Genomic DNA, 27095 nt, shown 5'->3' with positions numbered 1-27095 from the left:
GCCCTGTTACAGCACGTGAATCCTGTGGAAACTCCTCATTCCCCATCTGTGGTTCAATCCTGCCTGTCCTTGGGGAAACCCTTTTCTGTCTTTCCAGTGGGAGTAGGAAGTGGATATGGGAATTTAACATCAACTAGTCCTCTTTTTTTCCTCTAGCAAAGATGTCTATGGATATGTAGAACAGTGCTTCTGGCTGGTGGAGATGTTCAGACTCCTCGGAGCAGGACAGATGCAGTATGTTACGCCCAGACATTCCTCAGGCCTCATTCGCTCAGACAGGCCTCAACACATTCACAAGAGTCTTTGCACCTTGCTCAAAAGAAAAAAAAGCGGAGTATCTCCAGGCCCTTTTCACTGGAGGTCATTTCCTCCAGGCCAGTGCCTCTACACACCTGTACAGGCCTATCGATTTACACGGGGGTTGGTGTTGAACCAGCCACAGTGCCCATACAGGAGCAAAGGATATGAGATGCCTCACTGCTCCGTGTCCTGACCTAGCCCTATCCCATTTTATAAATCCACATGAAATTAATTAACTTTCTGCTACCTAGATCAATGTTTACTGTTGATAGAAAACATCAGTTAAAGTGACCGAAAAATATATGTGGTCAGCCTTACTAAGTACATTAATGGCAATACACTGCAATACACAGTACCTAATTGTGACATATCCACCTGTTTCTAACAGTATTACATAATGTCCCAAGGCAGACTTACAGGCACGCATGCATTTTCACTCCAGTATAACCTGGTTCTGGTCACCATGGCAGGCAACCTCTCTCAGTATTTTGCCCAATGGGATTACCGTATTAAGAGTCTAAAAATTATTAAAAACAAAAATAACAAGAACGTGGTTTTGACATAGTAAAGCTTATGCCATTTCCCAGTGCTGTTGGAGTGTCTTAAATCACCCACAGGAGAGGAACTTTTCTTGTTTGGCATGGCTTAATGATTGCCCCAGAAAAGAACTAATTAACCTAATGTCAGGAAACCTAGTGAGCAATATTGAGCATGACATTAATAACTGTGCAAGTGCTGAGTCTTTTTTTTTTCTTCTTCAAATTATTATGCAATTTTTGTTCTTGTTAATCAAATTATGCCAGAACACTTTTGACCTGTCAACATGATCTTATAAAATTTACATTTACATAGGTTCTTCCGTGCTTATCATCATCAAATATCTTCACAAAATAGGGTTTGTTTGTTTGTTTGTTTGTTTTGTTTTTTACAGAGGAGGACAGAGGCAATCAATCTGTAGAATCAAACAGGGAAAAATCAAGACAAATCCTAAATTCACTAAATCTGTTATGTCCATAGTTATTCAAGGCAGAAAAGAAAATATTTTTGTCTCCTAAACCTGTGTCGACTGCATCTGCTGTGGGTAGAGAGAGAAATTTTAGCAAGGAAATTAAACAAGCATATAAGAAGAGCTGACTATCTTAGCCAAGACACAAGTTTGCTCCTGAATTCTCCTTTAACTGACTGAAGATGCTTTGCTGTATGGCTCCCTGCTATTACTTGTCAGTAAACTTAAATTGCTTCTTAGAACAACATCCTGAATAAATGAACCTCTAGATTAAATCATTGTGATGGACACATAAGCACACACGAGGAGGGAAACGAAGAATTACAAATACCCTCATAAAATTTATGTCTTCCATCTTGGGAATTCCTGAATGTTTCAATGTTTTATCCCATTAGCACTGCATCAGAAATATGATCTTAAGTGGCTTTCCCTCCTCCTCAATGACAAAGTGATGAGTTGATACCAAATCAGGTATCCAATTATTTTTTTTCTCTGAAACTTGCAAAACATTACTGCCAACTTGAGCTACACTCATGTAGGTAATGGTGGTAATCTTCTTTAAAACATTTACCAGCTTACTGTAAAGTGTCAAATTCAAGAGTGTATGTATATGATACTTACAGAAATGTGTAAGGTAGATAAAGGCATGAGTCCAAAATGTGTTCAAGGAATTAACAATTGCAAAACACATAAAATCCTTAAAGAATTTGTCTGACCTTTGGGCCATAGCTTTCTATCTTGTGGAGGACAGAAAGGCTAAATAGCCCTAAGCACTCTCTCTGCTGGCAAAGGAAGACCTTTTCAGCCTACAAATATTTTTTTTAATACTTCAGTGTATTGATCAAATGTTAAACTATCACCCGCTGTTCAATAATTCATTACACTTTCTAATGCACTTAACTGCTAAACTAGCTGTCGCGTTAAAGCTTTGGAATTAAAATGGACTGGTGCTGCTGAATTGTGGTTGTCAGAAAGCCAGAAGACTCTAACTTCCTTCCTGATGAGAAGTGTATAAAGCTGCTAAAGTCTAATCTGATTATTTTATATTTAATTTAAAAAATCTTGCAAGTGAGGTGTCCACCTAATTGCCAAAACTCTGAGGCTCACCCTACTTGTTGAGAAAATATTCTTGCAACAAAGCAGAAAAAAAGGGTGGAAGGAAAAAAAAAAAAGAGAGGGAGAGCGAGAATAAGTCTCCCTGCTTCCCAGAGCTATCTTCAGGCACAAACACATTGAGCTTTGCCCAACCTATCAGCGGACGTAATCAAAGCCACCACCAGTGTTGGTGCTTGGGTGGGGTGAGCACCTGCACTGTGAGGATCTTGGGGACATTGGCTGCCACAGAGGGAGCACGACACATGGCTGTTGGAAGCCAAAGTGCTCTCCATCACAGTCATGTTACAACCTGGCATGAAATAAAAAGACTCTAATTTTCATGTGACTGACTTTAGGAGAAGAAAATATGGCATGGTTCTGAAATGCAAAAACAAGCTGACTAGATTTTTTTTTTCTTTGTTTTAAGCACTGAGCCTCCATGACCTTCTTCTTCCCCCAGATCAGTTGTTCACACAGACCCACTCTTCAAGTGAAATGAATTTGGGATCCCGAAAAGAGAGCAGACTGCCAGGCCTTTGGGTTAAAAACCTCCCAATATGTCACAGACATTAAAACAAGCTGTTAGTGACCTTTGCAGACTTATACTGTATAACACATTTTAATGTGCTTATTTAACAAACATGTAGAGAAGGGTGCACTGGATGTGGCTGGAGAATCCCTTCACCAACCTCCTCCAGAGCTGTGTCTCCCTGGGACACCTTGTTAGTGTAAGGGTGTGCTTGGATGACTTCAGCTTTGATGAAAAGACTGTTTTCAGTAATAGCTTTTCTCATTAATTTTCTTGAGCTCTTTGTTGCCACTGACAAAGTTACCTCCTGGTTTCTGATGCTCTTGAAGGCATAGAGATGAGCCAGACATGTGCCTCTGAAAAATGAGGCAACAAAGAGAGCAAATGCTAGTTCTGAAGAAGTCTTAACCCACCCCTCTTTTAATGATGGCCCACCATCTTTGATAATAGCTGAAAACACTTAAACTAAGTGTTTTAAAATCAACTGGACCAAGTTCCTCAGCCAGAGTGGAAGGTGTCATTGTACCAGTAAGGCTAACTATTAACAAGATACTAAAAAAACTTCAACTTATAAGTGGAAAATATTTAAGTGTAATTCCAATACTTAATAATAAAGACAGCAATTTTCCAGTCTGACACTAAGTTACGAGAAAATTTTCAGGATTTTATCAACAAAGAGTTAGAGGCTAAAAGTATGATTAATACTATTCAGCTTGATTTCTTGTAAGGAAGGTTCTGTCGATCATTCATTCTTTATTTAAATATATAGATATAGATACAGATATAAACAAGTCTGTGTTGATGCAAACCGTTTCTTTTACTGTTATACAATATCTTGACTAAAGAGCTTGCATTATCTGGAATTAGTGAGTACTTTCTAACTCACTAAAAAGTGATTCACTGATAACTTTCCAAACTGTGATGACAATGAAAAGGTATCAGGAGGCAGGGCCATGAGAAAAGGGATATTCCCAAGAAAATGTCTTTGGTCCAATGTTAGTTGTCATTATCAATGATCCAGGTGACGAGAAGGGTAGGGTAAAATTCTTACCCAGCAAATATGCAGGCAATGCAAAGGCTGATGGAGTAGTAGATAACAAGAAATGGCAGATCTTCTGGGCTGACGTGAATCACCTCATTAAATGGTCTCTGTACCACGTAGGGATGACATTGTACTGTGTTGTATCGAGGAAATTGATGAGAGAGATGGTCTGATCCTTACATGTCCAATCAGGTACCTCCAGGAAGAACAGGGATAAGACAAAGGAGAAGGGTTTACCTAGGCTTAAATTTAGGGATGGGAGCTGAAAATAGCTAAATTTGTCCTTGCAATGGGATATTGCTTTACAGTAGAAAGGTAATTAAAAGGTAGAGAGGATTACTGGAAGACTGGGTAGACTTCTAATCACTTAGTCTTTAAAATGAGATTCCCTGCTTTTCTAGGGGGCTTGCATGCTTTAATCTTCTTCTGGAGAAATTAAATGTCCTCTATGCAGAGCAGGTCAGAGTAGACGGCTGCAGTTGTTCAGCGGGGCCTCACAGTCTGTGAATAATTCATTGATAAGTCTGATGTTAAGTTTACACTATGGCAGAGATGAAAAAAGACAGCCTGGCTTTGGGCAGCATCTATGAAAGGAGCAGGCTGTCCTTAAACATCCTGGGACACCAACTCAGGCCACCGCCCCTCCATAATGAGTCATGCTCAAAGGGAATCTAGAGAGGAGCAACAAAAACTGCTCTGACAAAGGGTGATTTCTGAGCAAAAATTCTGGTGCATAACCAGATAAGACACCGTGCTACCGTAATGTCTTAGAGAAGTCAGTATTAAGAGGGCACAGAAGTGTTTCCAGCACTTTTCCTACAAGAAATAAACTGTTATTGAGAACATCAAAATGTGAAGGACTTGTAGGTATTGCTGTGGACTTGTAAAACTGCATTAGAAAACATGACAGGAATAGAAATCCTGCATTTCAAGGAGATGAATGCAGTGGTTTAAAAGTATTTCAACTGTGACTTGCTTAATGATTGCACCATTTACAGTGTTTCTGAATCACCTTGGTGGTAGCTGAGCATACTGCTCCCCACACCATGCTGACAAGGGATCTGAGCAGCCAGAAAATGTCTTACCTTCCTGTGACATGCAGTGCACTTTGCACCAGGTGGTACTAATGAGTATGGCTGCAGCCTCCAAATCCTCCTGCTCACTCATATTGGAAATGCAAAGTGAACTCGTTGCCTCCACGCAGCCCCTGGCAAACGAAATCTGCAAAGACAGGTGGCAGCTAAGGCAGAGCAGGGCCCTTTGAATGAGAGATGACGTTCAAATCCAAGGAAGTGTAAAAAGAGAAAAATAGAGGATGATGTGCCACTGAAGGAGAGGCAGAGGAACACAATACTTAAGCCTTGAATAAAAATGAAAAAGTAATCACACTGCATTCAGGCTGTGGATAGAACATTTCATCCCCTTTTTTGTATTCTGATCAGTCAGGCAGGCATGAAAATGACCTTTCTTGCATGCATGTTGTCAGAAACCTGCTTCAAGCAAATGTTTATTTTATCTGACTGGATCTCAGCCGACCCGTAGCACAGCTGATACCAGATGTTTTCTATTTAAGGACCGTTCTCTGGGAAGTTAAGCTCAGGCAGTACAGCAGGTGTCTGTGTGCAATCTCTTCATCTTCTGCATCCCCAGGACCATTCAGTGCTCTGTGACTGCAGCTGATGGTGAGCAGAGCACTGCTTGCTCCTGGCTGCTGTTTCGCATGTATTGCCCCAAAGCTCTGGGTAGGATTTGAAGGATCCTGTGCTGGTCCCAGGCCCCTGACAAGCAGTATTGTAGATGCCCTCTGAGGGCTTACTGGTGTGTTCTTACTGTGGTGTCACCACACAAGCCTTCAAGACATCCCTTTCTCCTACTGGAGGGAAGTATTCTCAACACAAATGGGGATTAAAAACAAAAGGATTAAATCCTTTCAGACTTACTGCATCGGTCTCTAGATACCTTTCCCTTCATGTTTATATTTAGAGTTTGGAGTATAAACCCAGAGAAAGCTGCCTGCTGAAAGCAAAAGGTTTACCTACTGCTGTTTAGCTTGCCCAGTGCAATGTATGAAACCACCCGAAATGGACCATACCAAAAGGTCTGCCTGGATCATGGCAGCTAACACCCCAACATCTGGCAACATATGGCTGGGGGCCACAGTGAGCCAGGGACAGCTCTGTTATGTTGGGTAATGCCTGATGCATTTCTCTGTCATTGACATACTCCATCTTCCCACATGAATCTGTGCACCTACACCATTCTGTGTCAGAGTTCACAGACAAGCCGTACATCACTGGAACAGATTGACAGCGCAGCAGGCGGAGGCTCACATGCTGGGAATCACCCGTCTGATCTGCACCCATCACCTGTTAACAGGGGCAGCATAAAGGAAAGGTTTTGAAAAAGAAATGAATGTGGACCAAAAGGTTGAATGTCATGAAGGAAAAAGGAGAAAATGAAGTATTGGTAATGTTTGCATTACTTGTTTTGCTTTTTTTTTTTTTTAAATTACATTATTACAAATAACTGGTTTTCAAAACCTCAGCACATAATCATACTAGGCATTCTGGGCACTATCATTTTATTTATTTAGCTGACATCCTCCATGTTTTCTTGAAGAAAAGCTATTCATTTTGTTCAGAAATTTCAAGTTTATGGTTAGGCTTACAGCATTCAAACAGAAAATAAGAAGACATCTAAGGGAAGCAAAGTATTTGAAAAAAAAAAATGACAATGACATGAGAAAAAAAGAGAATAAATTCCTAGGCTTATAAGGATGTTGGTGATATCTGAAATGGGTAAGAGTTTTCATGGTGGGGCTGCTACTTGTTTTGTACATGCAAAGACCATGACTGCGTCTTAGTGTACAACCTGCCTACTGACCTACAGCAGTCCTACAAACTGCCAGAAAGCAGAAAGGTGGAATGAAAGAGGGGTTTTGCTGACTTCTGTGAGTAAAAGATGAGTGGTGGATAGACATCTGCCAGTTGTGATCCAGTTATCAGCCAGGATTTCAACATAGTGGAGATTTCTTAGTCTGGGCAGACAGAGGAGAGGGAAGTGAAGAAGACTTAAAAGATGTCTGTTTCCTCAATTGCTTTGTTATGAATCTAAAGGATTTGACTGGAGAAACTCAATTATACTTAGATTTTCAAATATAACTGTCTCAATTTGTTTGTGGAAAATGATGGAGCACAGCTCACAGAGCAATCAAATTCTCTTGCACGTGTCGTTCAGGATGGTGAGGTTGTGTTCAATCCCTTTGTAGCCCTTCAGAGCTTTCCAAGCACGACCCACATCTGCTTGTAATGGGTCATTATCACTGCTGTATCTGAGAGCCCATAGGCAAAACTGAGCATGGAGAAATGTGTTCAGAGTCTCTTTGCATGCTTGCAATGAAGGGGAGCATATATGTTCAGACAGATGCATAATCAAGGGGACAAAGCCAGCTCCGAAAAGACATCGCTAATGTCCCAGACAGGCAGATCTTTTCACCAGTGTATTCCAGGATTTAATTACATTACTATGGATGGCAGCAATTCATCCTCCTGCAGTTATGTGGGGATATAGAAATTACTGAAGGGTAGGTAAAGAGCTGAGCATATTATAGCATTAGAACTGATTTATGCCCCATTACCGAACTTAGCTTTAAGATAAGAAAAAGAAACTCCTTTGCTTATAAAGAAAAAGAAAATGCATCAGTGCTGAAAGATATTCAGCACTAAGGGGAACTCATAATTCAATGAAAAAAAAAAAAGGAAAACAGGAAAACTGTGACACAAACTCAATAAATATTGTGAAAATAGTCCAGATGCTTCTTCACATGATTTCTATAAAACTCCTTTGACTTGTAACATGCCACTGCGTTTACCACTTCTAGAAAGGAGCCATATACTTTCACATCAACTACTAGATGTCAAAATAACTGGGGCAGTTGCACAACAGTTGCTGGAGCACAGAGGAAATAAAAGTATATATATATATATTTATGTTTTTGGTACACACAATATGGAGCAGAAGGGCTATTTTGTGTTTAATTTTTATAATATTGTGAAAGGGTTTTAGTGTTTCAGGATAATTTTTCACAGTTCGTTAAGGATGTTTTTCTTTTTCCTATGTTCTTCCCTGTATTGTGCTGACACCTTAATTCTAAGGCTGATGGACCTCAATACAAGACCAGGGGCAAATTGTTCTGTCCAACTCCAAGTAGTGAGCCAGATGCAACAACCACTTGTTTAGGGGCCATGTCCCACGTTCAGCAGTCCAGATTATGAGCTCGATGGTCCCTTTTGGCCTGGGGACATGATTATTGCAGCCCTTGTGGCACACCAGCTCAGGTCAGCCTCCACTACAGCTGAAAATACTTTTTACTGGTGGCTTGCAAAGCATACCTCTAGCCCACAAAACACCCATAAAAACAAGGCTAATGCTACAGGCTTGCTTCACAAAGAGCTATCACATGCTATTAATTTTATCCACCAACATTGCTATCCAGTGCTCAACTGTTTACAACCCAGAGGCAAGCAGCAGCTTATTTCAGGCTCCTGGAATAACATCCCCTTCCCTACAAATGTTACCTGGAATACAGATTATTTGCTGAATGAAGCCACTGTGCCGACCTGAGGCATGTACGTGACTTCTTCCACTCACACTCTTCCGAACGTAACATAGCACACAGCAAAAGTCCAGGGTTTAAATTCCATTAAGAAGTTTACTACAGAAGAGTGATCACTTAATATGATCATGAAATTGCTTGTAATACAATGTGGACTTTAGCACAAGACAGCACGGATATTTTAAATAAAGACTTGTTAGCCTTGTGTTTGTTAATTTATTCAAAGTTTCAAAGATTAATTATAAATTTATCTCTATACTATGCAATACAGCAATTTCAGTCTTCATTTAAAAAGTCGGATTTATCAAACATACCAGTGCCTGCTAGAAGTATCAGAGCACAGCATTACTTAGAAATCTAGCTGCTGTGCCCTGAAAATGGGGCAGTAATCTCTGGTAATCCCCAGGTATTTAAGATTACCATGGAATAACACTAGAAATAGCTTAGCAAATGATTTAAGAATGCCTCAGACTGTAATTATGTGCAGATAAAGGTCACCGGGTAGAATATTTCTGGTGTGGTTTGGAGTTCATAAGAACAGTAAGGGTCTTATTCTAAGGCACTTTAATTCCATCTTGCATAATTGAGGTGGAAAAGTAGCAGCATGACAGTATCTGAGTTAATTTCTTGGTAATTGGTATGCTTCTAATAGGATTTTTGCACTGAACAAGAGGGTAGTCAGGCAGTATGTGAAGCAAGGGTCAAGGAAAGCAAAAAAAGAAAGTGAGAGTTTGGAAAGCTCCCAGGGAGAAGCATGTCCTGAACTGTTTGCTCCTCTTCCACAAATGAAAGAAGCAGAAACCTTCACAAAACTGTGAGGAAAATTCTTTGTGTTCATCACAAACCTATTATTGCTGGGCTGTGTTCCTACTCTCAGTCAATGTTCCTACTCTTACCTTGAGCCCTTTTATCCCTAGGCACTTGGCCACTGAAGAAGCACCCTCCAGACAACAAGTTTGGAACAGCTGCTTTGCAAAAACAAGCCTTGTCTCATTATTAGGACATTGGTACCTTTGTTACTCTTCACTTACGAGTATGCCCCAGGCAGGGCCTGGCCAGGAAGGGCCAGGGACCCTCGCCCCCAGGGGATGGAGCCTACAATGGGCGCACGGCATCTCCTGAGCTCCAGCTGCTGTCCTGGAACCAGCACGCGGAAACCTGAAGGGTGTGAAAGGGTATGAGCATGCTCACAGGCAATCTGTGAATGTTAACAACAAACGACAGAAAAAAAAAAAAAAAAAAAAAAGTGAAAATATCAATGAACATGGTGTTCACAAATCAGCTAGAACAAGCGTTAATTATTAGAAAACACCCACTGTCACTGTGATCAAGATTTGGAATGAAGCTATAATTACAACATTAGCTTTCATCCCCAAACGACTAATGAATCAGGGAACTGACATTTACAGCGATACTTAATTTAAAAAAAGAAAAGAAAAGAAAAGAAAAGAAAAGAAAAGAAAAGAAAAGAAAAGAAAAGAAAAGAAAAGAAAAGAAAAGAAAAGAAAAGAAAAGAAAAGAAAAGAAAAGAAAAGAAAAGAAAAGAAAAGAAAAAACACAGAAACAATGGCATACCAAATTTGCCTTCTTTCAAGTCACAGGAACTTCACCAGGGTTCCTCTGAAAAAGAAACAGAGTAATCGAGATTTATAATAAAGAAAAGAATTCATTACAATAAAAATAATGTTTGGAGAAATTACATGTAAATTATATTTTGCCAGGAAGCCAAAACTGACAATCAAATAAAAATGCTCTGAATAGTCATTATGGTGGCACAGATGTTCTCCTGCCACATTTCACATTGACTCTTTCTATTCGAGTTGCTCTAAAATAGATAATTGAATAAGAGTCTGTAACAGCAGGCTACAGAGCTTTCTGTCCAGCTTGGCTTCACGGACCTATTCTTTCCAATTTTATTCACAAACCTGTTATTGCTGGGCTGTATTTCCTGGATATTGAATGTGGTGAACACTATTTTAAAGATATATGTTTTGCAGAAATCTGAGCGCCACAGCTGTTGCAGAGCCCTTTTAAGCCCTCTGCACTGCATACCATTAGCGTTTCATAGAATTTGACTGAGAAGTTCAAAACGAGGGCAAGTGGGCAGTTCTCAGAAGATCAGCTAGTTCAGTGGGTAGGAGAGAGTAAGTGCTCTAAGAAATCATATTGAAATCTGCTGAAAGTGCTGAGTCAACAGCAAACTTTGCATATAGAGTCTGTTAACTGGTTTCAGGGACAAATTATGCCTGTGCCTATGAAACTTTGCTTTTTATTCATGAGAGCTATTAAGGACTTTCATTTCAAAGGGGTCTTGGAGATCAGACATCCACAGCCTGTCTGAAAGTCCCTGCGACTCTGGTGTCTTTGTTTGCTTAGGACCAGGGGCATATGATTAATTGATTTGTTGTAACTCAATAAAATAAAATAATAAAATAAAATAAAATAAAATAAAATAAAATAAAATAACATAACATAAAATAAAATAAAAATCAGCTCCCTTCAGCAAAGCAAGAACCAGGAAAATATCATGTGCAATTGGCAGAAGTGTTTCGAATGGTTCAAGTGGGAAGCTGTGTTTTTAAAATTAAACATAGCCAAATTTCACAACCAAGCACTGCTTGCACCACTGCAATGAAAAGTTCAGCCTTTTTCACATAAACTCTATCAGTAATTTTAACAACTCTGCAATTGCTTTTAATTTGCACAGATTTAACCATTGTAACTATTTTGCCAGCAAACTACACACCTGGCAAATCTCAGCTATATTTCTTGTGCCCTTTGAGAATGACCACACAAAGTTCTGTCTCCTCTGTAGATATTGCCCTCATTTTGCTTCAGGATGAGACCCAAACTAAAGCACGTTTATTTTATTTTGGCTTTTGTGAGTGTCAGAGCAGAGCTTTGCCCTGCTCCATGCTGGCAGAGACTCCAGCATGTGCCAGGGGGCTGGTGTCCCTCAGCACTTTGCACCCCAACACCAGCCCCATCCTGGTTTGGCAGCTTGAAGGTAGAGCTGAGTCCACCTGAATGAATTTCTCCTTTTGTCCACCATATGCTTGTGCTCACACTGCCACCCTGTACAGTCTGCCGAACACATCACTCCAGACAGAAATAGCCAGTTGTCTCTGCCCCAGCACCTTGCATAACATAAAAAAGATGCTGAGAGTAACCAAGCGGTGGCCCTGCCACATGCCAAGGGAGCAGAGCAGCCCCTGGCCGTGGGAGAAGCTCCTCATCTCTGTGTGAGGCGACACTGCTTGCCCTGAGCTTGATCAATGCCAAATAAAAGGGGGAAGGAGGAGGGGAGAGGAGGGGGTGGAGGCTGAATTTTGCGCATACCGAAGCAACATCTGATGAGCCAGACTTTGCATCAGAGTTAATACATTTGTGAGCAAACCACCTTCAGAATCAAGTCACAGTCCACAGAAATTGCCTCCATAGCCCCCAGATATGCCAGACCAATGCACGGTCCTGCAGGAAGACTTGGACTGACACCCATATGTGATTTCTGAGGGCTACGTATGGTGCATCTGCTGCAATTTGTTCCCTACCAGACAGGCCTTTAAACGAGAACAAGCTCCCCACCTCGCCACCGTCAGCAGTCACTTGGTGTTTAGATGCAGTCCCTCACCATGTGCTCTCAAATTCATTATTTCTTCTCTTGCTTCTTTTAATTAGAGCAGCTCCTTGTGGCTGAAAGGAAGCATGTGAGCTCAGCTGATTAAGTGGGGTAGCATTTTACTTGCCAGCATTTCAGTTTGGAAAAAAAGAAACTGCTGCCAATAGAAGTTCAAAAGGCTCAGCTATGCCATGGGTTTTCTTTAGGACAGAGGTCTACTTCTGAGCAGTTCCTGGTATTGTAAATTTCAGAATTTCACTCACCGCTGTTTAGTTAAATTTTTTAGTTATTTTTTTTCTCTCTCTCCTGACCCCCTGAGACATCCAAATCCCAACATTGCCCTTTGTACTCAAGTGAGAAGCCCTGAGATACCATCAGGCATTTCATCCAAAGAAAACTCAGGCTCAGTCCTAAAATGCTCCTCCTTGGCTGGAAAAGACAGGAGCTGAGGAGCTTTCATCAGGAAAAAAAAATATAATTTGGGCCCTAAGACACAATCATCTTGGAAACAGGGTTCACCCTCTAGAACAGGTCAGTGATATGTTATGGTACAGACCCAGCATGTTTATCCTGCATGTCAAAACCGTAACTTACTTTATGCAAAATCGGTAAAGTTTTCTGTCTCAGTTTGGCTTTGTTTGGTTTGTTTTGTAGTTTTGCTTTGCATTTAAATAAGAAGATTCAGTAAGAGCATCCCAAGCTGTGAGGCTGCACTAGACTTCTACTCTGAAGTACTTTCAGGGGTAACTGCCAGTCTCTCCCTGACATACCTGAGAAAAGCATGTGCCACAAAGATGGCTGATGTAAGGAAAGCAGCTCTGTATGCTTCCTCTGGAGGTTCTTTCTCTCCATGGCACAGCTGTGGTCACATCGCTAGCAGGTCTGTGTGAGTGCTGAGGGTTCTGTGAACAGCACTGCTCAGAGTTTTTGCCTGCAAGCTGCTGTGCCTCTGTGGCAGGGGCTCCCCATAGCCATGAGGCTTCTGCACGCTGGGCCTGAGGTCTCTGATCAGTGAGGCAGATAAGTGACAACCAGCCTGTTTTTGCTCTCACATTTCATGACCAAACTACCTCCGGATACCACTGATCGCAGCGTGTTTCCTGCCAGAAATAACTGCAGCCCAGGCTTTCTTGGGTACACACATTTGTGCTTTTTTGCCACCCATTTCATCCTATGCACCATCCAGGAGAGCTACGAGGGAAGGACATGTCTGAAAGGCTGTTTGCTACCTCCATTCCTCTTCTATAGCCCTCAGCCTTCATCACCAACTTGCAAATCTGCATCCTCACTGTGACGGTGAACATGGTTTCACATCTCGAAGCATAACCACTACAAAACACCTAGAGTTTGGCTATTTTTGCCTTCATCGCTCTCCTGCAAGAGCACTGCAAGCCCTGCCATGGGTCTGGCTATTCCTTTCCTTGAGCCCATTTGCAGTCTTGGCCTCCAAAACATCCTGTGACAATGAGTCCCCACATTTAAGCATGCAGGGTGCAGGGAAGGACTTCCTCCTCTTTGTTTTGAACCTGCTGCCTGGTATTTTCATTGGGTGTCTGTGACTGTGGGAGCTCTCAGTGAATAACCACTCCCTCATTACCTTCTCCATACCATTCATATTTTTTTATAAACTTTGGTCTCCTAAGGCCAGACAAAGACTCACAAAGCCTCCTAGGGTCAGACAGCAGAAACCAGCAGCCGCATCCCCTCGCACCATGGCGGGGAAAAGACCTGGAAAATTCAGCTCAGAGTATCACCATCTACATCCATACAGAACGGCTTTGGGATCACCATGGACTAAGCAGCAGCAGAGGGGTGATACTGAAAACACCTCACTGCAACCAGAGGGCAGACAGAAAGGAGCACTCCATCGAGGAGGAGCAGCAGGGAGTTCACGCAGATGTAGCGCTGTTAGGAGGCATGCCTCTTTTTATGAAAACTATCGTAGGATTTGTATTGCTAGACTTGTATTTGAAACTGAGCTTTGCACCTAATTTCTCAGTTTCCTTTCTTCTGCTTGAACCTGTTATGAAGTCATAAATATTATGACCCTCAATCTCTTTTTGTGGAAATAAGTTACACCAGAAATCCAGCACAGCTTTAGTGCAAGAGCAAGACTGGGTGTGCATTGTGTCTGTCTGTGTATTAAGGTTACAGGAGAAAATCAATTTGAAATAATGTATGTTACAACAATAAAATATCATTATTTCTCAGTAAAAAGCAGCAGCTTATTTCCAACCTGTGAGAACCCTTCTGAACCGAAGAAGCTGAGGTGATGCCTCTCGTGCAGTTACACTACGCTGAGTGTTCAACACAGGCGGGCAGTACATCTTGTGTTAATTGTTAAATTGCAGCTCATTCAGCCACCAGAAGACTTCCAGCTAGGAATATCCATCTGGTTTATTTCCTCTTTCCTGTATATTTGCCAGATCATTGCTGTACCCAGCACCTCACTTCCTCCTTTCAAGGGCAAATCCTCCCAGAAAATAAGCAGCAGCAACCCCTCAATTGCAGCTGCTGGAGTAGTTAATTAGACATAGGGTGCTGGTGGCAATGCCGTAGGGACAAGCAGCTCGTGCCCGTGGCACTGGCAGGGCTGCGGGGGTGTTGCTGCAGGGCAGGGCTGGAGGTGACCATGCTCTGGTAGGGGCATGTCCAGGGCACGTGTGTTTCTCCCCTTGCTCCCAGCTCTCACGTCACAAGTTTGCAGAGCAGCCCCAGTGGCACTCTGTCGCCTGTCACAGCAAGGTGCCACACAGGGGAAGGACAGAGAATGGTGTTAAACCAGCTTCCTGTGAGAAGGAAACATCAGCCTCTGTTCCAGCAGGTTATATCAAAATAGCATTTTGGTATTGGGACTGGCAGCAAAGGGGAAGGATGCCTTCAGCTGACCAGGCTGCCCTTACCAGCACATCTCCCAGATCAGGGTTTCACTACAGAGCCCTGCCTGTGGTCCCCTCCTCTTGGCCGAGCCAGGTCCACCTTGGGCAGGTCACAGATGGATGGATGAAACACCAATGGCAGCAGCAGGCTCCCAAGTGCCAGATTCATTGCAACAACCTTAAGGTCATATTTTGGCACTGGCACAGGCATTTATTTTGAAAGGGATTATCCTATGTCTCACCTCTGTTACTTAATAACAACCTAGCTAAAGCTGTATTGCTATGAATATGGCAAAGGAGAGAAGATCGCTATGCAGATCAGATACCCATCATTAACTTCGAGAGTGATAATGAGTAAGGTTAATAGCGCTGCTGAGTAGAGAGAGTTTATCGTGCTGAATTTAGATGAGATCTGCAGCCAAACTTCCTGAAGATTTCACTTGGGGATGTGCCTTTCATTCCTACATGGGGGGCGGAAACCTGTACCACAGTTCCAGGCTGGATCCATATTTCTGATGTCAGCCCATAACCGGGACTCGTATTTTTCATTTTGGACCTTCCTCCTCCTCTCCCCATAAAGACATCCGCTCCGTAGTCTCCAAGCTCTCTGCTCTCCCCAACAGCTTTGTAACACACATGTAGGAGAAGCTCTTTCTTTAAACATTTCCAATCGCAACAGCACATAGCAGAATAATCTCCCAAAGACATGGCCTGTAATGAAGCCAGCACGCCATGGCAATGTAAATGCCAGAGCGACCAGGGGTAGAAGAAGGTGAATATCACAGACTACTGATTTATAATTACACTGGTGTGACCTTTTTAAAACTATCTAGAAATACATTTTAGTTTAGGCAAATCTCAACCTGTCCTCTGGCCAAAATGTTCCTCACAGGACAGCAGGTTTAAACAGGCATTATTTGGTACTGTTTGGTTCTCAGTGAATCACTCCACATAATTTCCAAAAGCTCACTAATAATGTGTTGGACCGAAGTAATAACTCCCTGTGGATACCAAGGAAATAAAGTGCTTTATAGCTCTATCCCACCTTCCACCCAGGGAGCACCCAGTCCTTTATGAACTCATGAATTTACCTTCACTGCCTGGGGGGCCTGGGGAGAGAAAATGTTGGAGACAATCACCTCTAACACAGAACTGTAACTTCCTTATAAAAATATAACATTGACATTTTTTTTTTCACAGGGTTTTTCTATTACCATTTCTCTCTTCTCTAATTTTAATTGCAAAATGTATTCCAGGTTGACAAGATAACTTTTAGAAGTGAAGAGGCTGAATAAAACTTATCCTACAAGAGCCCTGAGTCACCTTGATCCTTCTCCAAAGATAGGGCATACAAGCACTGAAGTAATATTCCTCCTTCTACAATGTGTTTCTAGTTACTCACTGCAAAGCCATTAAAACAGCTGTATATGGCATAACGTGACATGAAACAGCAATTCTCCAGCACCTCAAATGTAAGCAGCCTCTCTTTCCAAGGAGAAACTGTAGTTCAGCCACCTTCGTGTCAGTGAATGTCCCAAACTTCTTAGTATCCAACTGATAAGCACTGGTATGGTTCAACAACTGAAAAACATCTCAGATAAAAACCCATTTGCCTTCCAGTAGATGCCTGGGGGAGATTTAAATTATTTCTACCAAAGTGATCAGTATTCCACATGATGCTTTGCAAAGGAATTAAAGAAAATCAATTTCCTTCAGACCTTCCCATTTCTGAGCTTTTTTATGAGTCAATGACAGCTGAAGTGTTTGCATCATTAATGAGGTCTTTCAGCACATAATACCTCAAACGCTGTGCAAGGGCTCTCTCGGGATGGATAAAGCGAACTCTCTAGTTCTGATCTCCGGACTTCAGAGCCGGCACCAGGAAGCACGGCTGCGTTACACCTCTCGTAAGTGCATACACATATATCCTTTTTAAACTAGCTTGTATTATGCAGACTAGCTCTTCCTTTTTCCTTTCCTTTCCTTTCCTTCCTTTCCTTTCCTTTCCTTTCCTTTCCTTTCCTTTCCTTTCCTTTCCTTTCCTTTCCTTTCCTTTCCTTTCCTTTCCTTTCCTTTCCTTTCCTTTCCTTTCCTTTCCTTTTTTTTTTTTTTGCTAGCTCTTTGAGCCCAGCTGCATTCATATGAAACACCCCAGACTCCATAGGAATCCAGAAAAGCAAAGGCACCAATACGTGCTAGACATTTCAAATCTTGGAGGCAGTGCCTGAAGGAAAAAAAGGTAGTTCTTCAATGTTTTCCTGAAACATGGTGTGAATTGCAAGGTATAGTATGGCTGCTCATTTTCTCTCATTTATCCCCAAATTGGAAGGTTTGGCCTGGGAGGTTTCCAGCCTAAAACTGTAATTTTAGCACAGCAATTGTTAGCAAATTATTTCATGGCAGAGATGTGCAGAAAAGAAAATAATAATAATATGGAGAGATGGTTACTCAGGCTCACTGCCTCTTAGAATAACTGAAAAATAACCTCTCTAAGCGTTTGCCCTTGCTGTTGAACACTGCCTCTCAGGAAATGTGTTTGGTGGGACCAATGCCAGCCCTGCCAGCCCAGAAGCACCTTGAGCTGGAGGAGCCTCCTGCTGACTGATGGGCAGGAGAGTCCCAGAGCGTCCCCAAAATCCCTTTTTCTTACTGAGAGAAAGCTGCAAGTTGTACTCATACCCTGCCATCGCATTCAGATTGGTTTGCCAGTCGAAAGTTCACTGTCACATTCAGGGGAAATTTACTCCCTGAGCAGCGAGGGTCCCGTGGACAGGCCCTGGCTCTGCACCACAGCCACCCATGGCTCTGCAGGACCCACCTGGCTTGGTCTGTTGACAATTTTTCCTCTCACTTGATGGCGGACTCTTTGATGACATATCTGCCCTTCTCCCTCCACTCCCTTAGCACAGGGGGTGCACAGCTGGAGCAAAGTAAACAGGGCAGTAAGCAACATGTACCAAGTTCAAACACACTGATGTGCAAAACTGGTGGAAACAAAAGGCCTTCCAGACCCAACAGCAATCAGATCAAGGCGTGAGGTTGTCACCTCTACCTTAATGTTTGGTGTTTGCATGGCTGTTTATGTAAACCACATTTTTTTCAGACACTTTCAATGAAAGAATTTTTGTGGAAATCCCATTTTACTGGAGAAAAGGCTGTCTTCAATGACCACAGCAACAACTAGTACCTAACCATACAACCTGAATTTTACAGCACAAATACTTTTTAGATAACAACTCAAGTTTAGGGAAAAGCCCCTGCTTGCTTGTGCTTGAGCTAATGCACTTCATTACAAGAGTCTGACCATCCTGTTAATTGGCTAGGTGATGCAGTCATTAAGATAAATGAGCTACACTTTTGCAGGACTAGCAATTCAGGAATCCATGCTGCCCTATTATCTTACAGAGAATAACAGACTGTAAATAATGCAGACATGTAATTAAGCCAACTAAACATTAAACAACAACAACAAAAAAAAGCAAATTCTAAGGGTTCTCTTGTTTTTCCCCTTCTGTCAAAAGACATTAGCTACCAGATATCCCACAGGTTTCCCCAACCAGCCCTCCGGAATTGTTTGCATGTCTCAAACATCATAATTAGCTAGATTAAAGGGTTTAATGCCTTTTCTTCATGAAGTGACTAAATTAAAGGCACATCTAAGGGAAGACAGATATTCATGCACAAGAGATTCCTACCATCTTTATGGTTTGATTATCATTTGGCTGCTGTAAGGAGATGAGGCAGTCTGGATGCTTATGAGGTAATCTATGCAATTTGAGCAATGCCAGACACTTACAACATGTATTGGAAGATGCAAACCCAACATAGATCTGTAATAAATTCAAAATGCAGAAATTAAGCTAGAACCATATCTTAGCCTTGTATGGGGAATTAACTAGGACATGTACTACAATTTAGCATAACGCACACTCTGTGCAGGGAGCCCACAAGTCTCTCAGACTGGCCCAGCTGCAGGCACACAGCTTCCCTGATTCTCTGCCATGAAAAAGAAGGCATTTGGCTCTTTTCTTGCAGGTCAAATACCAGCACTGAGGTGGAGCAAAGGACAAGGGTGAGGAATTGCTCTCTTCTTCTAGAGGAAGTATTTGCCTAGCATTTGCACATCTGCTGATATCAGATCAGACCAACATGGTCTCAAATCACCAATTTCAGCCCAAAAGCACCTATCAACCCAGCCCAAGGACCAACGTGACAATTACTATTTAGGACTCTTCACCAAAGAAGTCACTATTTGAACTAGAGTTGGTTTTGAAACATTTCATCATGAAACTTTCACACGGGGAAGGAATCCTGACTGTCACCTAGTATAAAAAACTGTTCAGGGACTACAACTCCAAGGAAAACCTTGTCCACGTCCAGGATTACCAAATATTCTGGTAAAGGTTAAGAACCATCCTACGCAGCCACTGCCTGTGACTTCAAAACATCCTTCTGTTGCAGTTTGCTCTTTGCATCTAATTCTAGTGCTTCTATTTTATTTTTTCTTCTCCTTTGTCTATCAGGCTCATTACCTAACTTCCACAGTGATTTATGGGAATGAGAAGGGAGTTAAGGCCCCCTCTACTGAATAGGGTTTAAGAATTTCTTTTGCACCACCTCTTCTGAACCTGTCTCTGACCTCCTGACCTTGAGTGAGCCTTTTCTGTCTTTTTAACCACACAAAGCATAGATCCAAGAGATGTATGCTGTTTGAGCACATCCAAGATATGTGTGCTCTTTGGCTAATAAAGATTCTCCAGATGAAGTACTTGAGGCAACATGTGCATGACTGGGAAACGATGGGCATGCACATAAATATTCATGAGTATATATTCAGACTTCCTTTCTCATATCCTGTGCATGAGCATTACCAGCCTCGGGGCAGGAGGGGGAGGCGGAAAGGAGGGAATAAAGACAAAGAATACCATGGGTCTGAAGACCCTTTTGATTCCCTGCTCTTCGGTATCTTTTGTCATGAAAATGAGACATCCAATCTGTTTTTAGAAAACATATGATCTAAAGCCAGGACTAATGTATAAATTTGAGAGCAACATCCCACCCTGAAATGTTCTTGCATTGCTTAATAAATGGTGATTATCCAATTATCCATACACTATCCATTGCAAATGAAAAAAGCCTACATAATGAGGCATGTAATGCTCTCGATGGTTTGCTGAAAAAAAAAAAAAGTATTCTGAGAAGTATCAGAAATACACATCATATCTCTGAATTCTGGGAAAAAAAGCATGGCTGATTCAGATGAAATTTGTCTAACAATATACAGAGGTAAGTACCTTACAATTGAAAGCACATTGGAAAGATCACAGGGACTTATTTATTCCAGCAGAGGTCAGGAACAAATCATATTCCAAAACATGTGTTCCCTACCTGTTTGTTTCATAGCTCATGGATAGATGACATGCAGGGCAAAAAACCTCTCACTTTCAGTCAAAAGGAGCCTCGTTTACAGAGCAAACCTCATTTGTAGGTCTTTAAGCACAAGCAAGTTGGACAAGCATGTCTCTGCCAATTTACTTTCTGGAAAGGCAATGATGTCCTGGAGGCTGTACAAGATTTTATGCGGCAACTGCTGATCAAGCCCTCAGACACAAAGATAATACCATTTTGATAGTGTTTGCTGAAAGATCCTAACGGCTGCCAGGAGGGGAATTTCAGAACCAAAGACAATAACAGCCCTCATTAAAAACTAGATTTGCCTTGCTCGTTTTAGGTTCAGTTGAAGGAGCAATGAAACCACTTTCTATATAATAAAAAACATCTTTAGAGCTGCCTCACAAGGCATTAAATTGCAAAAGAGGTCAGCGCTAAGCCATTTTGCCTGAGAGTTTCCACTCATTGTGAAAGAAGAGGCTGAAATAGTTCTGCAGGATTTGGACTTTGGATACTCAAAGTCAGGTGAAGGAGTTTTGAGAGGAAATTGGAGAGAGATGGGGCTTTCTAAACACATCACTCTTTGGAGATACAGACTTTGGGTATACTAAGAACTCTACTTGTTATGTATTTGTTTCTATTTTGTTCAAGGAACAAGCACATTTTTCATTCACTAAGAAGATAATACCAAGAACAAGCTCAATTCATTATCTCAGACTCCATATGCCTGATTTCCATTATTTCCAAAATTTCTGAAGAAGTTGACTGAAGTTCCCAGCTCTGCATAAAAAAAAAAGCCCAGCGCTTCTAGGAGTTTACAGGAAAACATGACAGTATTACACTACAAAGATACCTCAGCAATGGGCCTGCAGGACTCCTGAGACTCTGTTGTTTCAGTCTTGGTCCAAGTTCTAAAGATGGGCACTTGTCAGTAACTGCTGAGAAGAAAACAAAAGAGAGTCTGTAAGGTTAGAAACCATGAGGACAAGAAGGCATGGAAAAGCTTCAGCAAGACAGAGGAAAAGACTATATACACATAAAAACATACACAATTACATATATTGCTGGTTTGTACAGCATGCAAGTAATATAAAGGAGAGGTAAATCCATCTTTCAGATCAAACCTTTGCTAATTTAACAAAGGAACACACTTCTCCTGTGTGATATTTGAGAACTGAGAAAAAGGATGGGAACAGATGAATCAACATCACCTTTTGATTGGCTTTCACAGGAGCAGTGCAGAGCCATTGCTGCAATATGTAATTTATAAAAGAGAGAGAGAAATAAAGAAATCATGTATATATTTAAATAAAAGCAAGATATAAAAAGATTCATCCTTCATCCTAAGAAACAGTTCATCTTCCCTATTTCTCCGTCCACTTATTCCCTGCTCCTCAAGCCTCAGAAGAAGCAACGTCATGGCCCATGCTTTCTCATCTCTCTCTGAATTGATTTTTTTTTTCCAAGAATTTACATAGATTATGTATGAAGTGAGGTCTCCTTGGTTATTTACATTTCCACTAAATCCTTCATGTTTCCCTCTGAAATCCCAGGAAAATCATTTGGTCTCTGCTTTTCTATTTATAAATTATTTTGCAGATATTCTTGAAGTTTCATTTGCGTTTTGCTTTTCAAGGTTTAGAGGTTGAAGTGGGACTATTTTACTGTGGCTGCCCATTTGTTTGCAAGCCCACATAACAACTTACAGGTAGGTAATTTGTTGTTTTTCCATTAAACCCTTCCATTCTTTTCAGCTGAGTGTTATGTTACCTGCTTGAGGGGCTGTCATGCTCTGCTGCTGGACTGGAACATGCTATCATATTCCTTTCAAGAACTTTTAAGAACTTCCCAGGTTAGATGCTAGTCCAGATCACTTGTTTGCTGTGGTTACGGCTGCTAAGTAGTTAACAAGCATTCTTCCTACCTTCTGTGTCAGGGTATTTGTATTCCTGTTTTCAACATATCCTAATCATGTAAAGGTGTAAATACTCTGGGCATATGCCCATTGCAATTTTGAATATCCACAAATAGCAGTCTGTGCATTTACTTCTAAAAACTTGAGTTCTAAATAATTTCCATGTGTGCAATAATAATGGACAATATTTTATATCAGAGTGAATACATTTATGATGTTATTGACAGATCATCTCTTTCAATAATGCGAATAATGTGTGTTCCCCCAGAGAGCATACACTACCAACTGCTGGAGGTGTAAGTGTCCATAAGCCTCAGGAGCCTTCAGTCAACAGGTCTTTTCCACAGAAGTTTCAGTCCTTGAGCACTTTGTATGTGCTAGTTACCCAGTTGCCCAAAACTTAAAAATGGGAACATCTTTAAGACACGATGTACAAATACAGTAAGATTCAGGCCTATATAGCGTCAGTAATCCATTTGTCATAAATTCCACCTGCTGTGCCAGAACATCATTGTTTCAAGAGGAATCACCTACTACCTCAGGACAAATGTAACACCAACTCCATCCAAAATTGTTTTGAGTCATCTCACTGATGCAGGTGGTGGCTGTGATTTGTTCTGATTCTAAAACTCTTCCTTAGCCATTAACAGCCAAATTAAAATGAAGAGCCTTTGTGTGGTCAACATACAGATCAGTGATCATTCATTATATTTGGCCATGTCCCCATGGCTAGACCAATCCAGGGACCCCACACAGCTCTGTGTAAAAAGCAGGAGAGAAAGCACATGGTCCAAGATAACCATGTTCAGTCTGATTTGTAAGGACTGAAGAAATTATATTGCTACTCATGATACACAGCCAAACCAGAAATGCCTGCACTGATCATGAAAATACCATAGATTATGTAATTTTTTTTATTCATAATACATAACATTATAATAAAAATAATGAAGAATATAGAGTCATTAAAGAATCACAGAATCTTAGATCTGTGCTGAAACCTTTCAATCAGCAATACTTATTCCACCTGAAGTGGTCCCAGCTATGCATGAAGGAAAAGGACATTATATCACACACCCTATATGACCATGATGCAAAACGACTAAGATGATCAGTGCCCAGGAAGTCCACACCCTAAAGAAGTACTTACCCACGCTACTCACCAAGTCTCATCAGACGAGATCTGGCGAGTCCCTCCATGAAACAGTCAGTGACTGATAAGGGCAGGAAGCAGAGAGTAAGTTTCCGTAGGCTTTGCTTTGCCCTTATGTTAAAGTCTTCTCACCTTCTGCCCATCTGAGAAGCTTCTTATAGCTGTTAGTTGCCAAAAAGCCAAGGGTCCCAGACCCTCTGTCCTGTCTCCTTACCTGGGAAATCAGGTGGCCTGGGAAGTAGCATGTGGCCTGGGAAACAGCCTGAAGTCTTCTGTAGTGTGTATTCACCCTATGCAACACTTAGCTCCATGTTTGAAAGCAAGCTTCCCTTTAGTCACAAGTGCCTTGTGTTCTCCGATTTTTATACTGTCTCCATGTTCAGTCTGAGCATACACAACAAGCTGTGGGGTATTGAAGCCTCCGGAAAAGTTAGCTGGCAGACTAATGTAATGATCAAATTTACACCCAAGAATGATTGAAGAGAGAGGATTGTTGTAATTTCATTGGGAGTATCAGAAAGGACGGGGGCAGCTCAAAATGTGAGATCAGAGTCATCAGGGAGCAGTAATACAAGCCTAAGAAACTGGAGAAGGAAGACAGAAGTGGCTTAGGGTGTACTTGAGGCAGCAGATCAAAGAGATCACTTGTGAATGAAAAAAGTCAGATCCAAAAGTAATTGAGTAAAGGGAAGAGCTGACAGACAAAGAATGAAGCAAGTCTGTTTTTCTTTACTATCAGCTGTTCAATCTGTACTGTGCTTACAGAAGTCACCATCATTATCTCAGGGACATTACAAGTCGGGTACTGGAAGGGATGGTGGCATTAATACACAACACAGTTGTAACAGAGGTACTGTTTATTAGACTAAGCTGTCTCCTCTGCAATTGAAACGACACTGCTGTTACTCATCTATCCTCTTCCCCTGTCCAAATAACACTTAGGCAGGGATTACAGGAGCAGGAGCCCCGGACATTTGAACCTGAGATGTTTTTTTTTTTTTTTTGTCCTATAGGCATGAAGTCAGAGGGCACGCACAGGGTGCCTTCGAAGGAAGATGTTCCATGGGACACTGCACTGGAAAGGGTCCAAGGAGACTTCTAGACGCTTCACAACATAAAATTGTCTCTAAGATTTAAACCTCAGAGGAGTGGGTCTCTGTAAAAGCAGAGCTCTTTCATCCAGATCTTTTCAGTTTCGACATACAGTTACATAAATCATGTCAAGAAATGAAGCAGCAGCCAGTATCAGTGCCTCTTTTTAACTCTATCCATTACATCCCAGGAAGAAGAAGGGAGGGAGGAGATTAAGACATTTATTTTAGTTCCTAAAACATTTTTTCTTCAATATCCTGTTCAGGGCACATGCCTTTTCCCCATCATCTTTAATTGTGGTATAGAAATATTTTTTCTTAACTGCCAGAAAAAAAAAAAAAAAAAAAAAAAAAAAAAAAGAAGCCATCTTGCGAAGTAAGCCAATTAGAAACCATAGCAATAAAATAGTGATAATATAGGAATAAAATCTTAGCAGCTGTTGATTTAGCCTGAAATATGTGAAGTTTATAACAAGATCCAGCCCGTCCATTCTCAACAACAGGAGGTGAAGCTCCCACTACAGCAAATGCTTTCAGGCAGAAAGGACCCCCACAGGAATCCCAAGCCTGCAAGAGAGAGACCACCCCTACAAGGCAGGCTGCCAGACCAGGACAGCTGGATTTTGCAGGTCTCTCCACGCATGCTTAGTGCACAGCATGTTGGCTAGACCCCTTATACACCATGGATCAGGCACACGCTTTCATACCTGGATAAGCGGGGCTGCTGGTGAGAACAACAGCTCTCAGGGCTGCTGTCCTGACAAAATTATGATTCACTCCAGGGCCAGGTGTCAACCAGCCAGATTCATTGCAGACACTGTAGCAACCGGTAAAGGTTACTGCTTTGCCTGCTCCAAACTGAGAAAGACAAAAGCAGGCATTCTACTTTATAGGCAGATGAGATTAGGAGATGATATCTTTTCTTTCATCTGACCATGTCTTCCCATCGCCTTCCCCCAGCAATGCCACATGCGCTGCCCTGCAGACATCCCCCATTTTACATTTTCATCCACAAAAGGCCCACAAGTTGACTGATAGGCTCTTTGTATACCACATGCCCTGTCCCAGCTCATCACAAAGGGAAGACAGAAATAGGTACGTAAGTAGGGCTGCATCTCTGCCTCATCAATCAACTCAGCAGTGATGATGGGGCCAAATGAAGTCTTTCCACTCATTAGATTCCTGTGGTTGATGGTTTGCCAAGAGTTTGACCACAACTCCCTGGCGTATGTAGATAGCTTCTGTGATTCCCAGGTGGTCTCTCATCAAAATACGTCCCATGTCTGGGTCTGGTTAACTTCCCAGAACAGACAAGACTGACACAGCCATGGGCTCCAAAGATAAGTATTTCTTGAAGAATACGCCGGGTTTGGTGTAGGAACAAAGGTCAACAAACAACCACCACTTGTGGAGTCAGAGATAAGATTGTCATATTGAACATAAAGAGATGCAACTAACCACCTCATTTTGTTTGGGGACAGCAGGCCTCTACTGTCTTTTTCCTTAGCCAAAGCATTACTATAAATATAAGACCTTAAAAAGCATTATTTTTAATTTTTATTTTGCAAATAAGAGCTGCTACCACATTCTCTTAGAATCTAATCTCTGACACGTCTGCTCTCTTCCTCCCCTCTTCCAGCCAGCTCTGCTCTGGTACCCCACAAGCCCTGGTGTCTGGAGAATTAAGACAATAATTCATACTGCAACACTAAGATAAATACCTGGGTTTTGTTTTGTTTTGCTTTGCTATGCTTTATTTTGTTTTGTTTTATAAAAGCCCCTTTTCCATGGAATTGATATAACTTTATGATTTGTTGGTCTTCAAGAAGACCACCTAGATGAGTCCTGAGTCAATACGGAATTAGTTAAAGCTCCTGGGCACTGCCTTGCTGCCTGGCAGAAGAAGGTCTCTCTGTCTTTCCCTCTCTTTCAACCACACTGTCAACAAGAAAAGGTATGAAACATGCAGGGAAGATTTAATAAATCAGTGGAAGGACTTGTAGCTTTCCCTAATATATATATGTGTGTATTATAGGAGGATGAAATATAGGAAGAGGACCACAAGAAGCAGGGAGGAATAGCTGGGGAAAGGCAGCAGATGTTGTAAAAGATCTACTTTCATGTTCCCTGTGCACCAGAAATGTGCAGACGTATGTTGGCAGAGCTACAGTCAAAGTCCACTGTGAGGCTATATCTTACACATCTGGAAGCTATTTGGCAGGGTTCAAATGTTTTCTGCTTCAGCTGGTCTCAGACATACCTTTCAGTGCCGGGCCAGGCTTGGGACAGCTCAATGTGCAGGCAATGTACGTTAAAGAAGGCGTTTGTTGTTGCTTCAGCGTGCTCCCTTCAGCTGTTGTCAGAGGCAGGCGTAGATCTGGGGACTGCCCTCCCCCCCTTGGCTGCACGGTGCCAGTAACACTCGGTAATGAGGATGATAATAAAGAAGCAGGGAGGAGA

General features: G+C 41.7%; 1 long non-coding RNA gene across 3 annotated transcripts; it reads right to left on the bottom strand.

Moving 5' to 3' along the window:
* Positions 1-3093: 3093 nt before the first annotated feature.
* On the bottom strand, positions 3094-27095 carry LOC121062033. Of its 3 annotated transcripts, XR_005815379.1 has the most exons (8): positions 26896-27095; positions 25343-25493; positions 21330-21414; positions 10163-10207; positions 5058-9745; positions 3982-4168; positions 3235-3286; positions 3094-3155 (listed from the first exon to the last, which is right to left on the bottom strand). It is a non-coding gene; the product is annotated as an uncharacterized LOC121062033 (long non-coding RNA). The 3 variants fall into 3 exon arrangements; XR_005815377.1 differs by having other exon boundaries at positions 3126-3286; XR_005815378.1 differs by having other exon boundaries at positions 3126-3286; positions 21330-21411.

The sequence above is a fragment of the Cygnus olor genome, chromosome Z (assembly GCF_009769625.2).
Source record: "Cygnus olor isolate bCygOlo1 chromosome Z, bCygOlo1.pri.v2, whole genome shotgun sequence".
NCBI lineage: Eukaryota > Metazoa > Chordata > Aves > Anseriformes > Anatidae > Cygnus > Cygnus olor.
Note: the sequence above shows the minus strand (reverse complement) of the source record. Positions and strands in the feature narration are given on the sequence as shown.